Source organism: Xenopus tropicalis, chromosome 5 (assembly GCF_000004195.4).
Source record: "Xenopus tropicalis strain Nigerian chromosome 5, UCB_Xtro_10.0, whole genome shotgun sequence".
NCBI lineage: Eukaryota > Metazoa > Chordata > Amphibia > Anura > Pipidae > Xenopus > Xenopus tropicalis.
In genome coordinates this window covers 40,663,550-40,683,646 of record NC_030681.2, presented here as the reverse complement: position 1 = coordinate 40,683,646, position 20,097 = coordinate 40,663,550, and positions in this window count along the sequence as shown.

The window sequence follows — 20,097 nt, the reverse complement described above, 5'->3', positions numbered from 1 at the left end:
TATCTCACATAATTTCTTGCATATGTATGTGTCTAAAAAAAAAAAAAGATTGGGCCCCGTAGAATGGATACCCCTAGAGCAGCCCCAGAGGGTAGTACTATGGCATTGGGACACATAAAGTGGTCTGGGATGTTAGCAGTTAAAGGGGAGTTCAGGCAGCAGCCACTGGGTGGTGTGTTAGAATATAAAAAAGGGAAGCCTCCTGGTTCAGTAGGTTTTAAGCCTGGGACCTCCCTCTTGGAAAGAGGTGACCAACAGGCCTGGGTAATAGATAGCAGTTCAAGTAATAGATTGGGGTTAAGACCCCCCAGCAATCCATCAGCTGGAGATCAGGGCCCAAAGTGTCTAGTCAGGTGGAGTAAGCCCCTGCTAGAGGGAGATTCCTAATCCAAGGGTACTGCAATCGAGAGTACTGGGGTGAGGTCTCACGGGAGGGTCAGCCTGGCGAGAGTACTGGGAAGAGAGCCCTATGAGAGGGTCTCCCGGCGAGAGTACCAGGGGGGGCTCCCAAGGAGGATTATCTGGCGGGATTACCGTGGGTAACCCAAGGAGAGAGGTTCTCTAAGTGTGAAGTTAAGGAGACTGTGCTCTGATTGATACGTCTCACTCCTGGAGTGGTCTGCCCTAAATAAAGAGATTCACCTGGTTCACTATAACCACCTGTGCCTGGCTTCTTCCTATCAAGGGATCAACAGCTGGCCGGTAAGCAAATACCCCAAAGGAGGGGGAAGGTACCGTGGGTTGTGTGGAGTCCCCATCAAGGAGCCTGCATAATATCAAGTTCCCAGGGCAGGGAGTTATAGTCACACTACGCCTACCCTCGGTGGAGGTACGCCATTAAGATGAATAATCCCTGTCACCCCCATAGTAAGCGAGGATCAGGGCTCCTGTTAGCGCCAATAATAGCAGCCGTAGCAGCACTGTCTAGAAAGTGGGCTACACATACAAAGGCAAAACAATGGGTAAATACATCTTTCTACTGCAAACTACCAAACTACAAAGCTATGCTAAACAACGGTTTTTATAACGTTTCTGAAAATCGTCACAAAGCTTGCATTTTGCCCCATTATGTACCCCCACATTTCATAACGTACCAACATAAAACACTAAATATGAACGCCAGGGGTCTACTGAACAGTTTGATGCCCAATATGCATAGATTTACCAAACTACGCGGGGTACAGAGGAAGCCAAATTGAAATACAGCAGACAAAAATGTCCATGTGCAAGACAAGTAACAAAGAACAATATGCAATGCAATAAAATTGCTAAAATAAAAAAAAAAACTAAAATCAATGGGTTTTTTTTCCTTTTGATATCTGCAATCAGAATCACAGTTTGAGTATTTGGGCTTGGGCAAAGTCAAGCGAACAACTATGCATAAATTATTGTACAGCGCTGCGGAATATGTTGGCGCTTTATAAATAAATGTTAATAATAATAACTGAAAATGCAATAAAATGGCTAAAAACGCAATAAAATGACTAAAAAAAGCACCAAAATCACAGAAAATGTAATAAAAACACCAAAATAATACACAAAAGGTATTGCGCAGTGCGGTTAGCGACTACACTATCTGCAATGGCAATAAAACTTTTTTTTCAGGCAAGATTAAAAACTATGTGATAAAAAAAAATTGCAAAATTACATAAGTGTGTAAGTGTGTGTGTACACATGGCAAAATGTGTTTTGTGTGCATATGTGTTTGTGTGCAAGTAAGTGTGAGTGCTGTGAATGTGTGAAACCCCCAAAAACATGTGTGTGTAAGTATAAGTGTGTATTGGTGTAATATGTGTGTGTGTGTGTGTTTGTGTGTGTGTCTGGCACTTACCTGGGGTCAAGAAGCTGGAGATTGCATGAGGGAGACAGGAGACACAGGGACAGCAGCTGCAGTGAAGGATCCCGTGAGTGGGCGGCAGGGAGGGAGAGAGCAGAAAATGGGATCGCGCCCCAGGGGCCACTACTTACCCCCTGTGCGTTCTATAGGGGTTCTTTACCTTGCGCTCGTTCTCTGCACTCGGATTAAGCGCCGAGCACAGAGAACGAGCGGAAGATAAAGAAAACTTAGCTGCTACGTGTTTGGCACTTAATAAGGTTGATTCACTAAAGTGTGATAAAACAAGCGCTATTTATAGCATGCGTTAAAAAAATTTTTGCGTCTTATTTTTCGCGTCTTAACGCACGATTCACTAAAAGGATACTTGCGTTAATTTAGACACAATGCTATTTGCGCTATTTAAGTCGTGAAGACTATTTTTGTGCGGTATTTGACGCAACACGCGTTAATTAACGCAGCACGCTACCTGTCGCATGCGCTAATTAACGCACGTGCGCTACTTATTGCGCGCACGCCATATTAGCCATACACACCATTACGTTCTTAAAACTACTTTTCTGAAAATGACCATTTCCCTGCAAACTGGCGGCTGCATAACTCTAGGGCCAACACAGACTTGAATAAATCACACTGCAAAGTCCATATTTTATTGCCAAAAGCTCAGGAACTGTACTTTTCTATAATTACCGCCTGCCCCAAGTAGGTGTTCATTTTCGCACAGACTAATGTGATAATTAGCGCATCTAAGTGTTTGTGAATCATGCGTTAGTATTATTTCCGCACGCTATTTAACGCACGTGATATGGGACTTAACGAATGCGATAATACTTTAGTGAATCACGCGGTTTTTTTGCGTCAGTTTTAACACAAAAAAGCATGCGATAACACTTATTGCACTTTAGTGAATCAACACTAATGTCTTTATGCCAGCATGTAGGAGCTACGTGCTTGGCAGGGAAAGGGTTAAGGGCTATAATTTTATTGTTATTATTACCTTTTAATACTGAAATTTGTATGCAGGCCGTCTCCTTTTTATATTCCTGCCTCTTGTTCAATCCACTGCTTGGTTGCTAGGGTAACAAAGACCCTAACAACCAGACATCTGCTGACATACCAAACTGAAAAGCTGCTGAGCAAAAAGTAAAATGAAGACCAATTTCAGATTGTCAACACTGGGCAGTAATGCTTGGTGACTAGTAAAATTTGTATAGTTCTACCTTCTGCCCAGGGGCAATCATGCCCAGTGTTGATAAATGAGCCCAACTGTATTTTCCCTTTCTGCCTCCAACAAGGCACTTTTACTTATTATAGACACAGGGTCTAATCAGTGGATCAGAATTATGGTGATGCCCCTTAGACGACTGATTAAAGCTAAGTGCTAAGGTGTCTTTGGTGCATAAATATAAAATATTAACTGGTTGCTATAGTCATTAGCCCTGGCAACATGAAACCAAGCTTTATTATCTAGCAAATTATTGTTAATTTTAGAATGGTTTCCTAAGAGAATAAAATGAATGCACTAAAGATGGGCGCACCATGCCCTGTCCTCATTTTAATTGTACCAATGCTCACTCACACATGCCCCCACCCTCCCACCCCCTCACTCACACATGCCCCCACCCTCCCACCCCCTCACTCACACATGCCCCCACCCTCCCACCCCCTCACTCACACATGCCCCACCCTCCCACCCCCTCACTCACACATGCCCCACCCTCCCACCCCCTCACTCACACATGCCCCACCCTCCCACCCCCTCACTCACACATGCCCCACCCTCCCACCCCCTCACTCACACATGCCCCCACCCTCCCACCCCCTCACTCACACATGCCCCCACCCTCCCACCCCCTCACTCACACATGCCCCCACCCTCCCACCCCCTCACTCACACATGCCCCCACCCTCCCACCCCCTCACTCACACATGCCCCCACCCTCCCACCCCTCACTCACACATGCCCCCACCCTCCCACCCCTCACTCACACATGCCCCCACCCTCCCACCCCTCACTCACACATGCCCCCACCCGCTCACTCACACATGCCCCCACCCTGCCACCCCCTCGCTCACACATGCCCCCACCCTGCCACCCCCTCGCTCACACATGCCCCCACCCTCCCACCCCCTCACTCACACATGCCCCACCCTCCCACCCCCTCACTCACACATGCCCCACCCTCCCACCCCCTCACTCACACATGCCCCACCCTCCCACCCCCTCACTCACACATGCCCCCACCCTCCCACCCCCTCACTCACACATGCCCCCACCCTCCCACCCCCTCACTCACACATGCCCCCACCCTCCCACCCCCTCACTCACACATGCCCCCACCCTCCCACCCCCTCACTCACACATGCCCCCACCCTCCCACCCCCTCACTCACACATGCCCCCACCCTCCCACCCCCTCACTCACACATGCCCCCACCCTCCCACCCACTCACTCACACATGTCCCACCCCCTCACTCACACATGCCCCCACCCTCCCACCCCCTCACTCACACATGCCCCCACCCTCCCACCCCCTCACTCACACATGCCCCACCCTCCCACCCCCTCACTCACACATGCCCCCACCCTCCCACCCCCTCACACATGCCCCCACCCTCCCACCCCCTCACTCACACATGCCCCCACCCCCTCACTCACACATGCCCCCACCCGCTCACTCACACATGCCCCCACCCGCTCACTCACACATGCCCCCACCCCCTCACTCACACATGCCCCCACCCCCTCACTCACACATGCCCCCACCCTCCCACCCCCTCACTCACACATGCCCCCACCCTCCCACCCCCTCACTCACACATGCCCCCACCCTCCCACCCCCTCACTCACACATGCCCCCACCCTCCCACCCCCTCACTCACACATGCCCCCACCCTCCCACCCCCTCACTCACACATGCCCCCACCCTCCCACCCCCTCACTCACACATGCCCCCACCCTCCCACCCCCTCACTCACACATGCCCCCACCCTCCCACCCCCTCACTCACACATGCCCCCACCCGCTCACTCACACATGCCCCCACCCGCTCACTCACACATGCCCCCACCCGCTCACTCACACATGCCCCCACCCTGCCACCCCCTCACTCACACATGCCCCCACCCTCCCACCCCCTCATGGGGGCATGTGTGAGTGAGGGGGAGGGAGGGTGGGGCATGTGTGAGTGAGGGGGTGGGGGCATGTGTGAGTGAGGGGGTGGGAGGGTGGGGGCATGTGTGAGTGAGGGCGTGGGAGGGTGGGGGCATGTGTGAAGGGGTGGGAGGGTGGGGGCATGTGTGAGTGAGGGGGTGGGAGGGTGGGGGCATGTGTGAGTGAGGGGGTGGGGGCATGTGTGAGGGGGTGGGAGGGTGGGGGCATGTGTGAGGGGGTGGGAGGGTGGGGGCATGTGTGAGTGAGGGGTGGGGGCATGTGTGAGTGAGGGGGTGGGGGCATGTGTGAGTGAGGGGGTGGGGGCATGTGTGAGTGAGGGGGTGGGAGGTTGGGGCATGTGTGAGCGAGGGGGTGGGTGGGTGTGGGCATGTGTGAACGAGGGGGTGGGTGGGGGCAGCCTACAGAAGGTGCTGTTTGACAGTAAAAATAAGCACCTGCACCTGCATGGGAGCACCATGCAAGGGGTTGGTGAGCAACATGTTGCCCCCGAGCCATGCGTTGGGGATCACTGCCTTAAGGCATGGTGCCACTCATACGCCAAGTGTTCTGGTTAACCGAAGCCATACCTATAGATATGAAGGCTCTCTTGGTCTTTAAATTTCAATCCTAAGACTTACAAATAAAGAAAAGAGAAATATGGTACCAATAGTTTTCCAATCCTCTGCATTAGAGGGCACACAATTCAATCCCAGGGTAATTTTTTTGGTTCCATTCCCCATTTGTCTCCCTTGCTCTTATGCACAGCTTAGAAAACAATACATCTAAGGGTGAAGGATGATTTAGCACCCTATTATATAGTTTGGGTTCTAGAGCTTCTGGAAGTTGCAGTCCAGACTGCTGAGTTGAGGCGCAGCCTTGCTGCACTGAATTGGACTCCATGTCCTCTGTCCTTGTCCAGATTGAAAACAGTAAATCAGTGCTGTCCAACTGGTGGCCCACGGCTCCCCTCTATGTGCCCCCCCCCACCTGTCTGGCTGCTGTGGCTGCTTACCTTTGTGTAAGATTTAAATGGTATCTGTACCAAGATTAACTGGCCCCCTGCATGGTTCACACCTCAGATTCAGGCTGTAAACCCCTGTATTGTTTAAACATGTAGTCCCCTGTACTGTTCAAACCTTGTAGTGCCCGCATTGTTCACCCCCTACATTGTTCACACCTCGGGCTCAGACTGTAAGCCCTCAGACAGACTGTAGGAGCAGTGCCAGCATTGTGTCACTGTATGTACTGCCTGCCATATGTTGCTTGTGTGTATGGCACACACAGGCAGAATAGAGCAGGCAGAGTATGGCACACACAGGCAGCACAGGACAGGCAGAGTATGGCGCACACAGGCAGGGTAGGGCAGGCAGAGTATGGCACACACAAACCCTGCCTGTGTGTGCCATACTCTGCCTGCCCTATGCTGCCTGTGGGAGGTGAACCTGGCAGGGTTTTGTTCTGGGAGATAGATAGCATTTGGAAATAGTCATTATATGGTCCCTAAGGTGTGCAATTATATGCTCGGGGTTGCTGTACTATCCATAGATGAGCAGGAGGCATATGGATTTGAGGGTGTGTCTTAATATCACATAATATAATTATTACACATATGAATGAACTGTGATATCCCTACAGTGATCATCAACCATTTGGGTTTTTGCTGCGCTATCACCATTAATGTGGGTATGGTCTTAAAAGCTCTTGTTGTAACATTTGTGTGGTTTTAAAAGGGGGAGTTGTCAGAAGTGGCTTCCATTATCAGCCATCCACCATGTAGGCCAGACAAAAAATTACAGCCCTTGGTACCACAAAAGTTGGACAGCCCTGTTTTAGGAGAACTAAAGTCTAAAAATATATATGGTTTAGAAATACTGTATTTTATATACTGAACTGACTCTGCCAGGCCAGTGGATCAGCAGTAATAAGGTTTAAGCATTTAAGGTTTTCCACAGGAGCCCCGTCATCTTGGATCTTGTTAGGCCATCACATTAGTGTTGGTGACACCACGCATGCTCTGTGTGCTCTGTGTGCCTGTAAAAAATCTAAGCTTAAAGCTCAGGAAATACAGAGTTGGGCATTTCTGCAGGATGAGTGACCAGCACTAAGACCAGTGGTGTGCCATTAAATGTTTTGCACCACATCCTAAAAACTACTTGAAGTTATTTAAGTAATTTAAGTATTTTAGAGCTACTGTTATATAGTTACATTGTTACATAGTTACATAGGGTTGAAAAAAGACCAGAGTCCATCAAGTTCAACCCATCCAAGTAAACCCAGCGCACACAACCTATTTACCAACTTACCAATCTATACACTCACATACATAAACTATATATACAACCACTAATACTAACTGTAGATATTAGTTATGTTTTCATACAAATGCTAAGGAATGTTATGGTTTGTTATTAGCACACACAATTCAGCTCGACTGTAATATTTTTAGAAACAATTCAGCTCGACTGTAATATTTTTAGAAACATAAACTATTGTTGTTTATATTCAAGCCCTTTCCTATTCAAATTCCAGTCTTATTCAAGTCACTGCCTGGTTACTAGGATACATTAGACCCTAGCAACCAGATAGCTGGTAAAATTCCAAATCAGAGAACTGCTTACCCAAAAATAATTAAGTTAAAAAAACAGAAATAAAAAAGACCTATCAGCATTATACTGACTGCTCATTTAAAGGTTAACTACCTCTTCTAATCTCTAGTAGTTAGAGTATGTTGAGTTTCTTTAAGATTTAAGAAGTAGTGATGTGTGGTCTGGCCTGAAACCCAGTACAGGTTTGGGCTGAGCTCTCCTTTCTGCCCTCCCCACCCGTGAACTTACTTTGTCCAGCTTCTGCCTATGGCAGCCTCTTTTTATTGATGCACGCCTGCCCTGCACCACCCCTTTTGCGAAGTCAGAGATGGGACAGAAGTGGGTCTATAAATAGAGGTGCCGTGCTGGGTTGGCCACGGTTCAGGGTTGGTTGCGGGTCGACACATCACTAATAGGGAGCCATTGGCCATCGTTTACTTTTGCTGTGGAAAAATCAGGTTCATAACATAAAACACAAATTTCCTGACACTTTTTAGATGAATTCAAAGGGGACAAATTAGAAACTGCATCTTAAATTACAAGTACTGATGAACAATTGTGGTTTGTAAATTGCTGCTGTTGCATTTTCAGCATCAAAATGAATGTGGGTACATTATTAAAGTGAATGAGTCTGGAAAAATAGTTTCCAAAACTGTAAATTAAACTTGGTGCATGCAGTGTGCTGACTGGTTTCTGCAGATGAGAAATTGTCATTTATTGGCTGTAATTACATTCGTTCTGCAGTACTAGTACTGGAAGCAAGGCTCTGAGGGAAGTGCCCATCTTGCCTAATAACCCAGAATTATAATATTGTATTTGGGCATTTTAGCTGCGAAGCATTTTTAGGAAATTTGGAGCTTCGTTTGTAACATCAGCGTGGATCCATTATTATTATTTCCAGACAACAGCAAGTTTTTGTGTATTTCAGAATTTTTTTTTTGGTTTGTTGTATAATGTTTGTTGTATAATGATTTTGCTACTAACAGTTAAACAATTGCAAGTGGGGGGGTTTAACTCATTGCTCTTCCTTACTTCTCCTAGTTAGGAAATGTTTGAATAATGCCTCTTTCCAAGGCTACCGGGGAACAATTGTCAAGGATATTTCATGTTACCTTAACAGAGCAACCACTATGGCTAACACATACTGTGTATGTAAAAATGAAGATGTTTCAGGTCGGTTCTGTGGTGTCAGGGACGGGGTTACGATGTAGTAATCAGCAATTATCTGATAGCCATGTCATTCATTTCAATGTAAGTAGTGGCTGGATTTCCTGAGTTTTGCCTGATGTGCGCATCACTAGTTGCTACCTGTCCTGTTTTCATCGGGACAGTGCTTTTCAGAAGGGCTGTGTGGCTGAAAACCAGACTGGTGGCAAGTAGTGATGTGCCGTTCAGGAAAAATGCAACCCACCCCCAACCTTTGCCTGCACCTGACCTTAACCCGCAAAATGATGCTATTGTAGGACCCACACACACTTTTGTGCACACCTTAGGTTACAAGACAGGAAAAATTCAGGAGCAGACCTAAGGGTAAGCCTGCAGGTCTCACGGGTTGTGGGTCAACCCACACGTCAGTAGTGGCAGCCTTATCTCCAGACCAAGTCTGGATGAAAATCAGCCAGATCTACTGGGCAGGCTGTACAATCACATAAAAACTCAGGTATCTTTTGCTGTCACATAATGTTTTGTTCTGCTATGGAACTTTGGGATTTGAATATTAACTTCTCAGCTGATGCAATTGACTCATTGTATAGCGACCGAGGTAAGTTAAACTGATTAGGACCAGGTGCTGGCCCAATCGCGCACCCAGACGTCACCAAATACTGGCCACTAGGGCATATTTATCAAAGGCGGAGGCTGGACATAGATGTTTCATAAGGCTTATGTAGTCTTATTAAGTTTCCCCTGGATTTATAAATGACGTGTGGTCAATGTATTATGATCCCAAAATCCAGGTAAAGTTTTGTTCCACAGTAGCCAGGTTATAGTGTATAAGTTATAGGGTAAAGCTTTTAATATAAAGCAAAACCTTTATTGGCTGACTATGATGATAATCACTGCAGGCTATCAAAACCTTTTAGTTTCCCTTTTTCAAAGCTGATCCTTGAGATCTGGGACATGATGAATTCACTTGAGATGTTTCAGTTCTCAAGCTCAGCTCTACTATGATGCTTTGGATAAATAATTGAATTTTGACTTTTGTAGGGTATGGTTTTTGAAAGGGAGTCGTTCAACTTGAACTTTTTGTATGTTATAGATTTCCTATTCTTACAAAAATTGCTAATATCTCAAAATCGGAAAAATAATGTAGATTGCAAACGTGCTTAGAAACAACACTGAGCTACAGCATTTTATTTGTTTATAAGTTTTACTTTTCCATTAAAGTGTGGTTTTATGTTTGTATCAAATAAAACTTGAATGTTGAGAGGGGGGAATAAACACTGTGGAACTAGTCTATTACCAAATACTTGTTGATTTAAAGCAATTATTATTTATAATGATCGTATAGTGAACTGGCCAACGGCATTCTAGGCACAGTAAAGGGCCACAAGGAATAGAGGGTGTAGGGGGGTAAAGTGTTCAGCTCAAGGGCTTGTGATGTTTACATGACATTTGCCTATAATGGTCACTAGGTGGCAACAATGAACTACAGAATTCATTCCTTGGTTGTCCAACTAGTTTTCCTGCAGAGGCAACTGAAAGTATGTATGTGTCGGCTTTCATGGCTCAGATACATTATTCTTCTCTTAGGGCTAAACTCCACAGGCACTTTTGTCTGATGGCGTCGGATCAATAAAACGCATCCTACAAGTCAGATATAGTTGCATCGGTCAAAATATAATGGGACTGATTGAAATATCAGATGTGTAAACTACATGAAAGTTTGCCATCCGACACGTCTGCATGCTGTGTCTTCATCAAACAATACCCTAACTACCAGGAAATGTTGGTTTCCCGATCAATAATCAACCAAATGATATAACCTTTATGATATCAGTTAAACCGTTTCCCTGGTAGTTAAAAGGCCACTATCAGACATTGCATGAAAAAAATTTATAGATAAGACCACATATCAAATTTTATTTAAATATCTTTAATCTTTAAAAATCTTTATCTTTACCATAAAAACATGAACAGGTGAATAGAACAAGCTGCCCATTTCTACTGCTGACAATGTGCTACAAATTAGTAATAAAATAGAAGAAATAGGGTATTGTGCAAGCACAATTTTCAACAACAGTGCTGGATTCAAAAGCACAAAAGGGTAATCAACTGTGGTGCTCAGTTATACCAATATTCAGTGATTTTCAAGATCAGTGGCATTAGATAAACACCATTACTGGACTGTGTAGCCTCTGCATAAAGTTATAGTTCAACAATCTCTGTACAGGGAATGTAGCCCGGGATACAAACACTTTTTTGAAAATTACTCTCACCAATGACCAGTGTAGGTCCTGTGAGGGAACCTTATCCAATCATCTTTGTTGCAAAGTTACTTATATTGTATTTCCATTATAAAGTTGTATAAACAAATAGCACTTAGGTTTGCACTGCATAACCAGTATATAAAATATACTTATTTGGTTCTGTATGGCAGCCAAACCTTCTGGGACATCAATAATAATTCAGTGAAATACTGGCTATAGACGTGTATTTGCCATGTCACCCAATGGATTACACAATATCTAAAGACTGCTCCATAAATCCTTCTTCTCCATACTGCAGGGGCCCCTTATGTCTCAGACTACTTTACAGCCTATGGAGATCAGGTTTTGTAGGATCCTACAAAATCTTGGGCTGCTGTGTGATAAAGTCTGACCCACAAACTCTGATGAAAATCTTCCATGTAGTTTAGCTTTTATGTTGTTAAAAAAAACCAATGTGTCCGGAAGTTGTAGCCAATGCTGTTAAACAGATTTTAATTTAGATCATGGCAGTTTTTAACACAAAGGTTACAATTAGTACTAGTGATGAGGGAATTTTTTTTGGCAGGCATGGCAAATTGTTCCATTAAACTTCCACGAAAATTTGCTTAAAAAAAAGTAGCAGTCACGTCAAAATGAGCGTAGTTGCGTCTAATTGGGTGTGGTCATGTAAAAAAAAAGTTGCATGCGACAAACGTTTGTTTTGCACATTTTTCACTCAGGACAGATTTGCTCATCACTAATTGGGACTATATGCACAGACAATATCTGTGGGACAGCACAGTCTTATATCCCATAGATAAAACAAGGTTAATGCATGACTTAAGTTCCCATCCAAAAGTACACTATTGTCCCCTGGCCATACACGCACCAATAATATCGCACAAAATCTGTGCATATATTGCAATATCTTTGGGACCTACAGTGCATTTTCTGGAAGTCACTTTTTTATAATTGGTGTCTGCCAACTATTTCATGTTCAAACATGCTCCGATTCGGCTTTATCCTACAATTTCAGTTTGAATGTTGGTTTTAGATCATTGCATTTAAACGTGCGACCGATATCTGAATGTTCGTCGGAAGAAAACTAAAATCTGAACGTGTCCGGCTTTAGACTACTTAGCCTCAAGTGACAACTAGAAGATATTCAGTAGTATAGCTGGAACACTCCCTTCACAATAACCTATTAGCATGTTATAGAATTATGCATGGGTTTGAGAATTTGTGTTTGTGATGATATTAGATACTGGGTGTGCCCAGCGCTGGGAAGTCATTTCTTATACAGTCTTTTGTTCCCAGTCAAGGTTTTCCAGTTTGTAACTAGTTTAAAAAAACAAGGTATATATAAACTTTAAGCAACAAAAATACCGGTGACCTGATGTGCAATTTTTCTGAGTGTCTCAACTCGCCTCATGGCAGCAGCACCAAACAAATTACAAGGGGCAGAAAAAAAGCTGATCCTGGTAGCTTAAAGAGACAAAATTCAAAATTTTTAATCAAAATTTCGGCTCTTCTAGTGCAGAGAGCTGTCACAAGGCCCATATGCAACAGAAGAGATATTTCCTAGCACACTTTTACAGAGCTTTCAACACCCCCTGTATTTTCAGGAGTTCCCCTATTTTTCCTGCTCTCTCCCAGTCTCCCGTCACCCAGTAATATTCTGACGATTTTTGGGCCATCCCCTGAAGTTTGTGTCAAATCTCGCACACATGGGCAGTAAGCGATCAGTGACATCTAGTGATGGGGGAATCTTTTCCATTTCAATTCACCAAAAAGTATGCAAAATGTAGAAATTTCACCAAAGTCAATGGGGACAATTTATTTTTTACTGTGCAACATTTTTTTTCAAGCCATTGGAGTCTAGAGGCATTTTTTCATGGTTAAACCTGCTGTTCCATCACTAGTTACAGCGTCCAAAGCATTTGTGCATGTGCGGGTAGCAATTTTTCGGCTACAACTGGGTATTTGCGCATGCACCTGATGTCACTTCTGGAAGCACATGTATAGAGGCCTACAGAGGTGGGTTCTTAAAGGAGCACTATACAATAAAGCTTGTCCAAGTCCTCCAGGCCAGCGGCTCAACTGATGAGAAAAGATCTTTTTCAAGCATTTTTGCTTTGCAGGATCCAAACCAAAAGGACCAAATAAATATTTCATCTTTATGACATTTTTATATTCTAAAAGAATTTTGTTTCCCCATTTTTCCCTCCAGTAGCAGCTCCACTTGCTGTCACTCTAAGGGGCACATTTACTAACCCACGAACGGGTCGAAATGAGTCCGATTGCGTTTTTTTCGTAATGATCGGTATTTTGCGATTTTTTTCGTATTTTTTGCGATTTTTTCGGCGTCTTTACGAATTTTTCGTTACCAATACGATTTTTGCGTAAAAACGCGAGTTTTTCGTAGCCATTACGAAAGTTGCGTAAAATCTGGCGATTTTTCGTAGCGTTAAAACTTGCGCAAAAAGTTGCGCTTTTTTCGTAGCGTTAAAACTTACGCGAAACTTCGCACCTTTTAAGTTTTAACGCTACGAAAAAGGCGCAACTTTTCACGTAAGTTTTAACGCTACGAAAAAATTGGGCGATTTTACGCAACTTTCGGAATGGCTACGAAAAACTCGCGTTTTTACGCAAAAATCGTATTGGTAACGAAAAATTCGTAAAGACGCCGAAAAAATCGCAAAAAATACGAAAAAGTCGCAAAATGTTCGTTTTCAAGTCGGAACTTTACCAATTCGGGTCGGATTCGTGGGTTAGTAAATCAGTCCCTAAACTATTACATTATATGTTTAATATGGACATTTATGGGCTGATTTATCAATTTTCTTTTCAAGAGTTTTTTTCTAATTCGAATAAACTCACATTTTAAGAAAACTCAAATGCTTTCCTATTTATTAAAATAGTAAACTCATATGAATAAAAAAAACTTGAATAGAACTAGAATATCTTGAATTGAATATGGCTTGACATTGCCTAGGACAACTCCCATTGGCTTCTACATGAACTCGCAAGCTTTTTGCTGCCAAATGTTTACAGTCGAGTCTTTGGAATTTTTTGCACTTTATAAATAACAGACATTTGATTTTTTGAACCATAACTCAAATTATAGCGCAAACAACTCTTAATTCAAACACTGATAAATCACCCCTTAATAGATTAGTTGCCCCTATTGAGCATTCTCCCTTAAAATTAGTTTAAAGTAAACACTAAGTGGCAGATTGTAGTACAGGTATGGGATCCCTTATCCGGAAACCCATTATCCAGAAAGCTCCGAATTACGGAAAGTCTGTCTCCCATAGACTCCATTTTAATCAAATAGTTCAGAATTTTAAAACTGATTTCCTTTTTCTCTGTAATAATAAAACAGTACCTTGTAACTGATCCCAACTAAGGTATAATTAATCCTTATTGGAGGCTAAACAATCCTATTGGGTTTTATTGATTTTTTAGTAGACTTAAGGTATGGAGATCCAAATTACGGAAAGACCCCATATGTGTCCTATACCTGTATTTCTAATTTTTTTAAAAATCTGAAATGAAAAAAGCATGTACGGGAAAAGTCACAGAAAAGTTGCGAAAATTCTGAATTTTTGGACTTGTTGCATGAAAACTGTGACTTTTTCAAATTGTCGCACAAAGAAGCAGCATAAAAAATCGAGAAACTCTAAGGTTTCAAAGAAAAAGAAGGATCCTCCAGACTTCTACATGATCTCTGCAAGTTTTAGATGGCAACTTGTCAGGTTTGGATTTTTAACCATTTTAACACATAGTAAATATCTGAGAAGTCAGAACTTTTTTTTTTTGCAACCTTTAGGGGCTGATTTACTAAGACACGAATTCGAATCCGAATTGTAAAAATTCCGATTGGAAAACGAACATTTTGCAACTTTTTCGTATTTTTTGCGATTTTTTCGGTGTCTTTACGACTTTTCGGAAATTATCGCGACTTTTTCACTTTCATCATAAATTCTACCTACAACAAAGGGGTGTGGCATTTGCACCAACATATGCCAACCTCTTCATGGGGTGGTGGGAGGCCAGTTGGGTCTTTGGTGCACATATGGTGGCTTTCACTGCCAGCATTTTAAGCAGAGATTTTGTAGACTTCAAAATAGGTAGGAATGCCTTTATTTGTGTGTGTAGAGGAGTAGAAAATTATGTTCCTCCCTTAATATATTAGTTATAGTCCTAGCTGAGGTCTGTAGAGGTATGGTGGGAGGTGTTCCCCATCCAGGTATTGACATGCTCTGTAGGAAGAGGGAAATTTCACATGACTTAACCCAGGTATGTTACATGGGTTTCCTTAGGTTATAAAAGGTTGATCATGATGGATGTTACTGGCACCTTGAGGCAAGGGAGGCATTAGCAGAATAAGAGATAACACTGAGGTAAGACCTTTGGGCAGTGATTCTTAACCAGTGGCTCAGGAGGAACATGTTGCTCACCAATGCCTTGCATGTGGCTCCCAGTTACCTCAACGCAGGTGCTTATTTTTGAATTCCTGGCTTATGGGCAGTTTTGGTTGCATAAAAACCAGGTTTACTGCCAATCAGAGCCACTATTTGTAACCCCTGGAACATTTGTCATGCTCGTGTTGCTCTCCAACTCTTTTTACATTTGAATGTGGCTTACTGTTAAAAAAGGTTGGGGATCCCTGCCTTTGGGGAAGTAAGAGGACCTGGTGAATAAGAAATAGCTACATTGATGGCTAGCTCCTATATGTACACTTGCTAAAGGGTATGTTTAACCCAGTAATGTTCCTGCCTATTTTGTGGCCATAAGCCTAAATTATAGAGAGTTTTTCCAGCTCTGTTGCAGTTGCTAAATTATAGTTGTACCTCATTGTAGGAATGAGAGTCGGGCTTGTGGTAGATATGAGAACATTCAGAGGCTCCACCTAACAAAACAGAAGGATTTGTACACCAATCATGAACCACCACCATAAGACAGATAGTTTTAGGCTTGAGAGAATAGCTTTGAAGAATAACTGTGAGGGCCTCAGCTACTTCCTGACTGTTCTTGTAAAATGTGAGAAGCAATTTATTGCTCCATCTGTGAGCAAAGGTGCTTTAAGAACCTTTTAAAAACTATTTGTGGCCAAATTCATTATTGAGACCAAAATGATTGTCCCCAGAAAGTTCCCAGCTGATGAAAAGAGTTGTCTTGCTGGAAGTAGCAGAGGCTGCAAAATAGTATTATATTTGCCCCCTGCGGTGATCACCACAAACATTATTAGATAAGCCTTTGTAAAGAAGTAATGAATGCTGGAATGCAATTTTAAAAAATTCGGAAATGAGAGATTAATTATTAGGGCGTGGTGGCCCAGGGACATTCTGTGGTTTTTATTCCCGCTGGATACTACTGTGTTATTGGTACTAAGAAGGCTAAGAACCAGGAAAAGCCATTACATTGGGAGCTTGTCCTAAGTGCCCTACTTGCCTCACTTTTATGGACCTCATTATGGCATCAGGTTTTGTGGCCAGTGAGTGGAGATAGAAATCATACAGCATACATTGCACTGGTGCTTAGAAGAAGAAGTAGCAGCAGTGTGGTGGAGATCAGAAGGCGTATGTAGTGCTGTGGAAAGCTGGGCCCAAAGGATGATTTGCAGCATGCTTTGGTTGGAGCATTGGCCAGAGCAGAAGAGGCACACAATGCCTGGTACAATGAGGCTATTGGCAGCAGTTGGGTAAGTCCCAGAGCAGAACCATGCAGTATATAACTACATTTACCACAATCAGGTGTACACATTTTGAGTCAAATATAAAGATCATAAAGAAGCCCTAAAAGGGGGCACCAGCTTTAGAAAGAATGTTCAGACTGTGTGATAGATGGGCCAAGAGCAACAGTGATTTCTATTCTGCTATACAGGACTGGCCAGCCTTCTGTTATAATGGACCCTGGTGTCACCAGAGCAATGTTCTACTCTTGCACTAGTTTAGTGGTTTGTAAACTAATGATGCAGTAGCCCTGTGTGGAAATTGGAGAGTGACCCCGAAGGCAAATGGTGTAATTACTTACTAATTAAATTCCACTCAGATTGCAGGTAGTTGGCCTAGGCAATTGCAAAATTCTGTGAGCAATTCTGTGCACAGGCAGGGCTTGTATTGTTAGTGTTTGTACTTATATTACATTTCATTTACGGGCTACAGCATTAGCCTACTACAGAGCAGATTGCATTACCCATTTTCTGTAAATAATTAATTAACCTTCATTATTTCTATCTGATAAAAAGGGCATTAGTTCATTAACAACATATCCTAAAGCAGGCGAAACAAATGGAACTACATGTTGTACACTTGTTTCAGCAATTTTAATGTAGGCATTGGGTGTTGCATGCCAAGCTTTAGCAAAGTGATACTGGAGTGAGAAAGTCTAACCCCAAGTTCCATACATTCTGATTTGATTTTGTTTTGGTGCTACTTTGTTCATTTGTCCCTCACACTAGCTTTTCATTTAAAAATGTCACTTTTTTTAAAGACCATCATTTTCCTGAGTACCACCCCATTATTGTGCTGTATAAGGGGTAATGTATTCTTTACTGTAAATGATAAGTTAATGTAGAAGAATTATTTGACATTTTTTGATATTAAAGGGAAGCTATAGTTTCTGAATCAAAATGTGTTAAAGAACCCCACACAACCCAGAAACCCCTAATATACCTATCACTTCAGAATGTATGAATAAATACCATTTTATATGCTGAAATCTGGCTGCAAAATAGTTATTCTCTTTCTGCATCATTTGGAATCCTGGCAGAGGAGGAGGGACTAAAACATTGATGTAGTTTTTCCTACTTTAGATAGCTAGGGGGAGTATACGTGTTTCTCATTGGCAGTGGCATCTATGAAAATATCCATCAAAGGACAATGACAAAAACAAATAAAAGTGCTGTAGGAGCATTGCTTGTTTTGAGAATCATTGTGGAAACAGGGTTTTCCAAAGCATGAGAGTAGCCTAAAGTATGCTACCAAACCTGGTCTTGGATACCTGGATAAGGAACAAAACGATAAATGTTGGTGTTATGGTGGGGAGTAGGTGTAATGATGGGGAGTAGACCCCACAATTATGGTAAAGCCCAGGTGAAACGTGGGTCTGGTGTGGACTCTTTTTTCGGGTCCACAATTGAGTTGACATGGAAGGTATGGGGGAGTTACAGGTCTCACGTATGGTGGGGTGTGACCTGCAGATGTCATGATAAACATTTTTGCATAGCATAGTGGCAGATTGAAAGTTGCACCACTGGCTGGCAAAATTGGTTTCTAAGAGAAAGACATATGTAATTACTGCCAATAATGTTAGAGGCAGAAGTCTGGATATATACACAATGGTTTTCCTGCATCTTATAACTCCTTGAATAAAGAATTTGAAAATCTTTAAAATTATTGAAATTCATGAAATGACTGAACAAGGTGTGAAATGTAAGGGTGGGGTTTGTAGGCAGAGTAGATGGTTCACATTTATGTTATGGGTGTTTAATGGCAAGTCAGAATATTGTATGCTGATACTCAATATTTAGGAGAACTACTGAGATAACAGCAAAAGTTCATAGGAAAGGTTATATATTATCTTTATTAACAGACTTAAACCAAAAAAAAGACATTAAACTGAGTTTTATCCCTTAAAGGAGAAGGAAAGGTAAAAATTAAGAAAGCTTTATCAGAAAGGTCTATGTAAATACAGCCATAAGCACTCACAGAAACGCTGCACTGACTTCTCTGTCAAAAGATTTCTTCTGTCTGTAATTCATGCGCCACAGACACCCATCTCTCTGCTCCCCCTCCCTCAAGAATGCTAAGAACTCACTCCCCCCCCTTAGGAATGTGGATCCGAGCCAATCAGCAGAAAGCTGACTCATGTGACTTTTTCGTACCTTGCGTATTTTCGCTGATTTTTTCGTTATTTAGCACAACTTTTTCGTACTGTGCGTAAAAAAAAAGTGACAAAATCGTATTGTCGCAACGAGTTTCATTCATTCAAACTTCGTTATTGTGACTTTCCTTGGGCCAGGTTGGAGCTGCAGAGTGCCATTGAGCCCTATGGGAGACTTTCCTTGGGCCGGGTTGGAGCTGCAGAGTGCCATTGAGCCCTATGGGAGACTTTCCTTGGGTCAGGTTGGAGCTGCAGAGTGCCATTGAGCCCTATGGGAGACTTTCCTTGGGCCGGGTTGGAGCTGCAGAGTGCCATTGAGCCCTATGGGAGGCTTTCCTTGGGCCGGGTTGGAGCTGCAGAGTGCCATTGAGCCCTATGGGAGACTTTCCTTGGGCCAGGTTGGAGCTGCAGAGTGCCATTGAGCCCTATGGGAGACTTTCTTTGGGCCGGGTTGGAGCTGCAGAGTGCCATTGAGCCCTATGGGAGACTTTCCTTGGGCCAGGTTGGAGCTGCAGAGTGCCATTGAGCCCTATGGGGGAGACTTTCCTTGGGCCGGGTTGGAGCTGCAGAGTGCCATTGAGCCCTATGGGAGACTTTCCTTGGGCCAGGTTGGAGCTGCAGAGTGCCATTGAGCCCTATGGGGGAGACTTTCCTTGGGCCGGGTTGGAGCTGCAGAGTGCCATTGAGCCCTATGGGAGACTTTCCTTGGGCCAGGTTGGAGCTGCAGAGTGCCATTGAGTCCTATGGGAGACTTTCCTTGGGCCGGGTTGGAGCTGCAGAGTGCCATTGAGCCCTATGGGGGAGACTTTCCTTGGGCCGGGTTGGAGCTGCAGAGTGCCATTGAGTCCTATGGGAGACTTTCCTTGGGCCGGGTTGGAGCTGCAGAGTGCCATTGAGCCCTATGGGAGACTTTCCTTGGGCCAGGTTGGAGCTGCAGAGTGCCATTGAGCCCTATGGGGGAGACTTTCCTTGGGCCGGGTTGGAGCTGCAGAGTGCCATTGAGCCCTATGGGAGACTTTCCTTGGGCCAGGTTGGAGCTGCAGAGTGCCATTGAGTCCTATGGGAGACTTTCCTTGGGCCGGGTTGGAGCTGCAGAGTGCCATTGAGCCCTATGGGAGACTTTCCTTGGGCCAGGTTGGAGCTGCAGAGTGCCATTGAGTCCTATGGGAGACTTTCCTTGGGCCAGGTTGGAGCTACAGAGTGCCATTGAGCCCTATGGGAGACTTT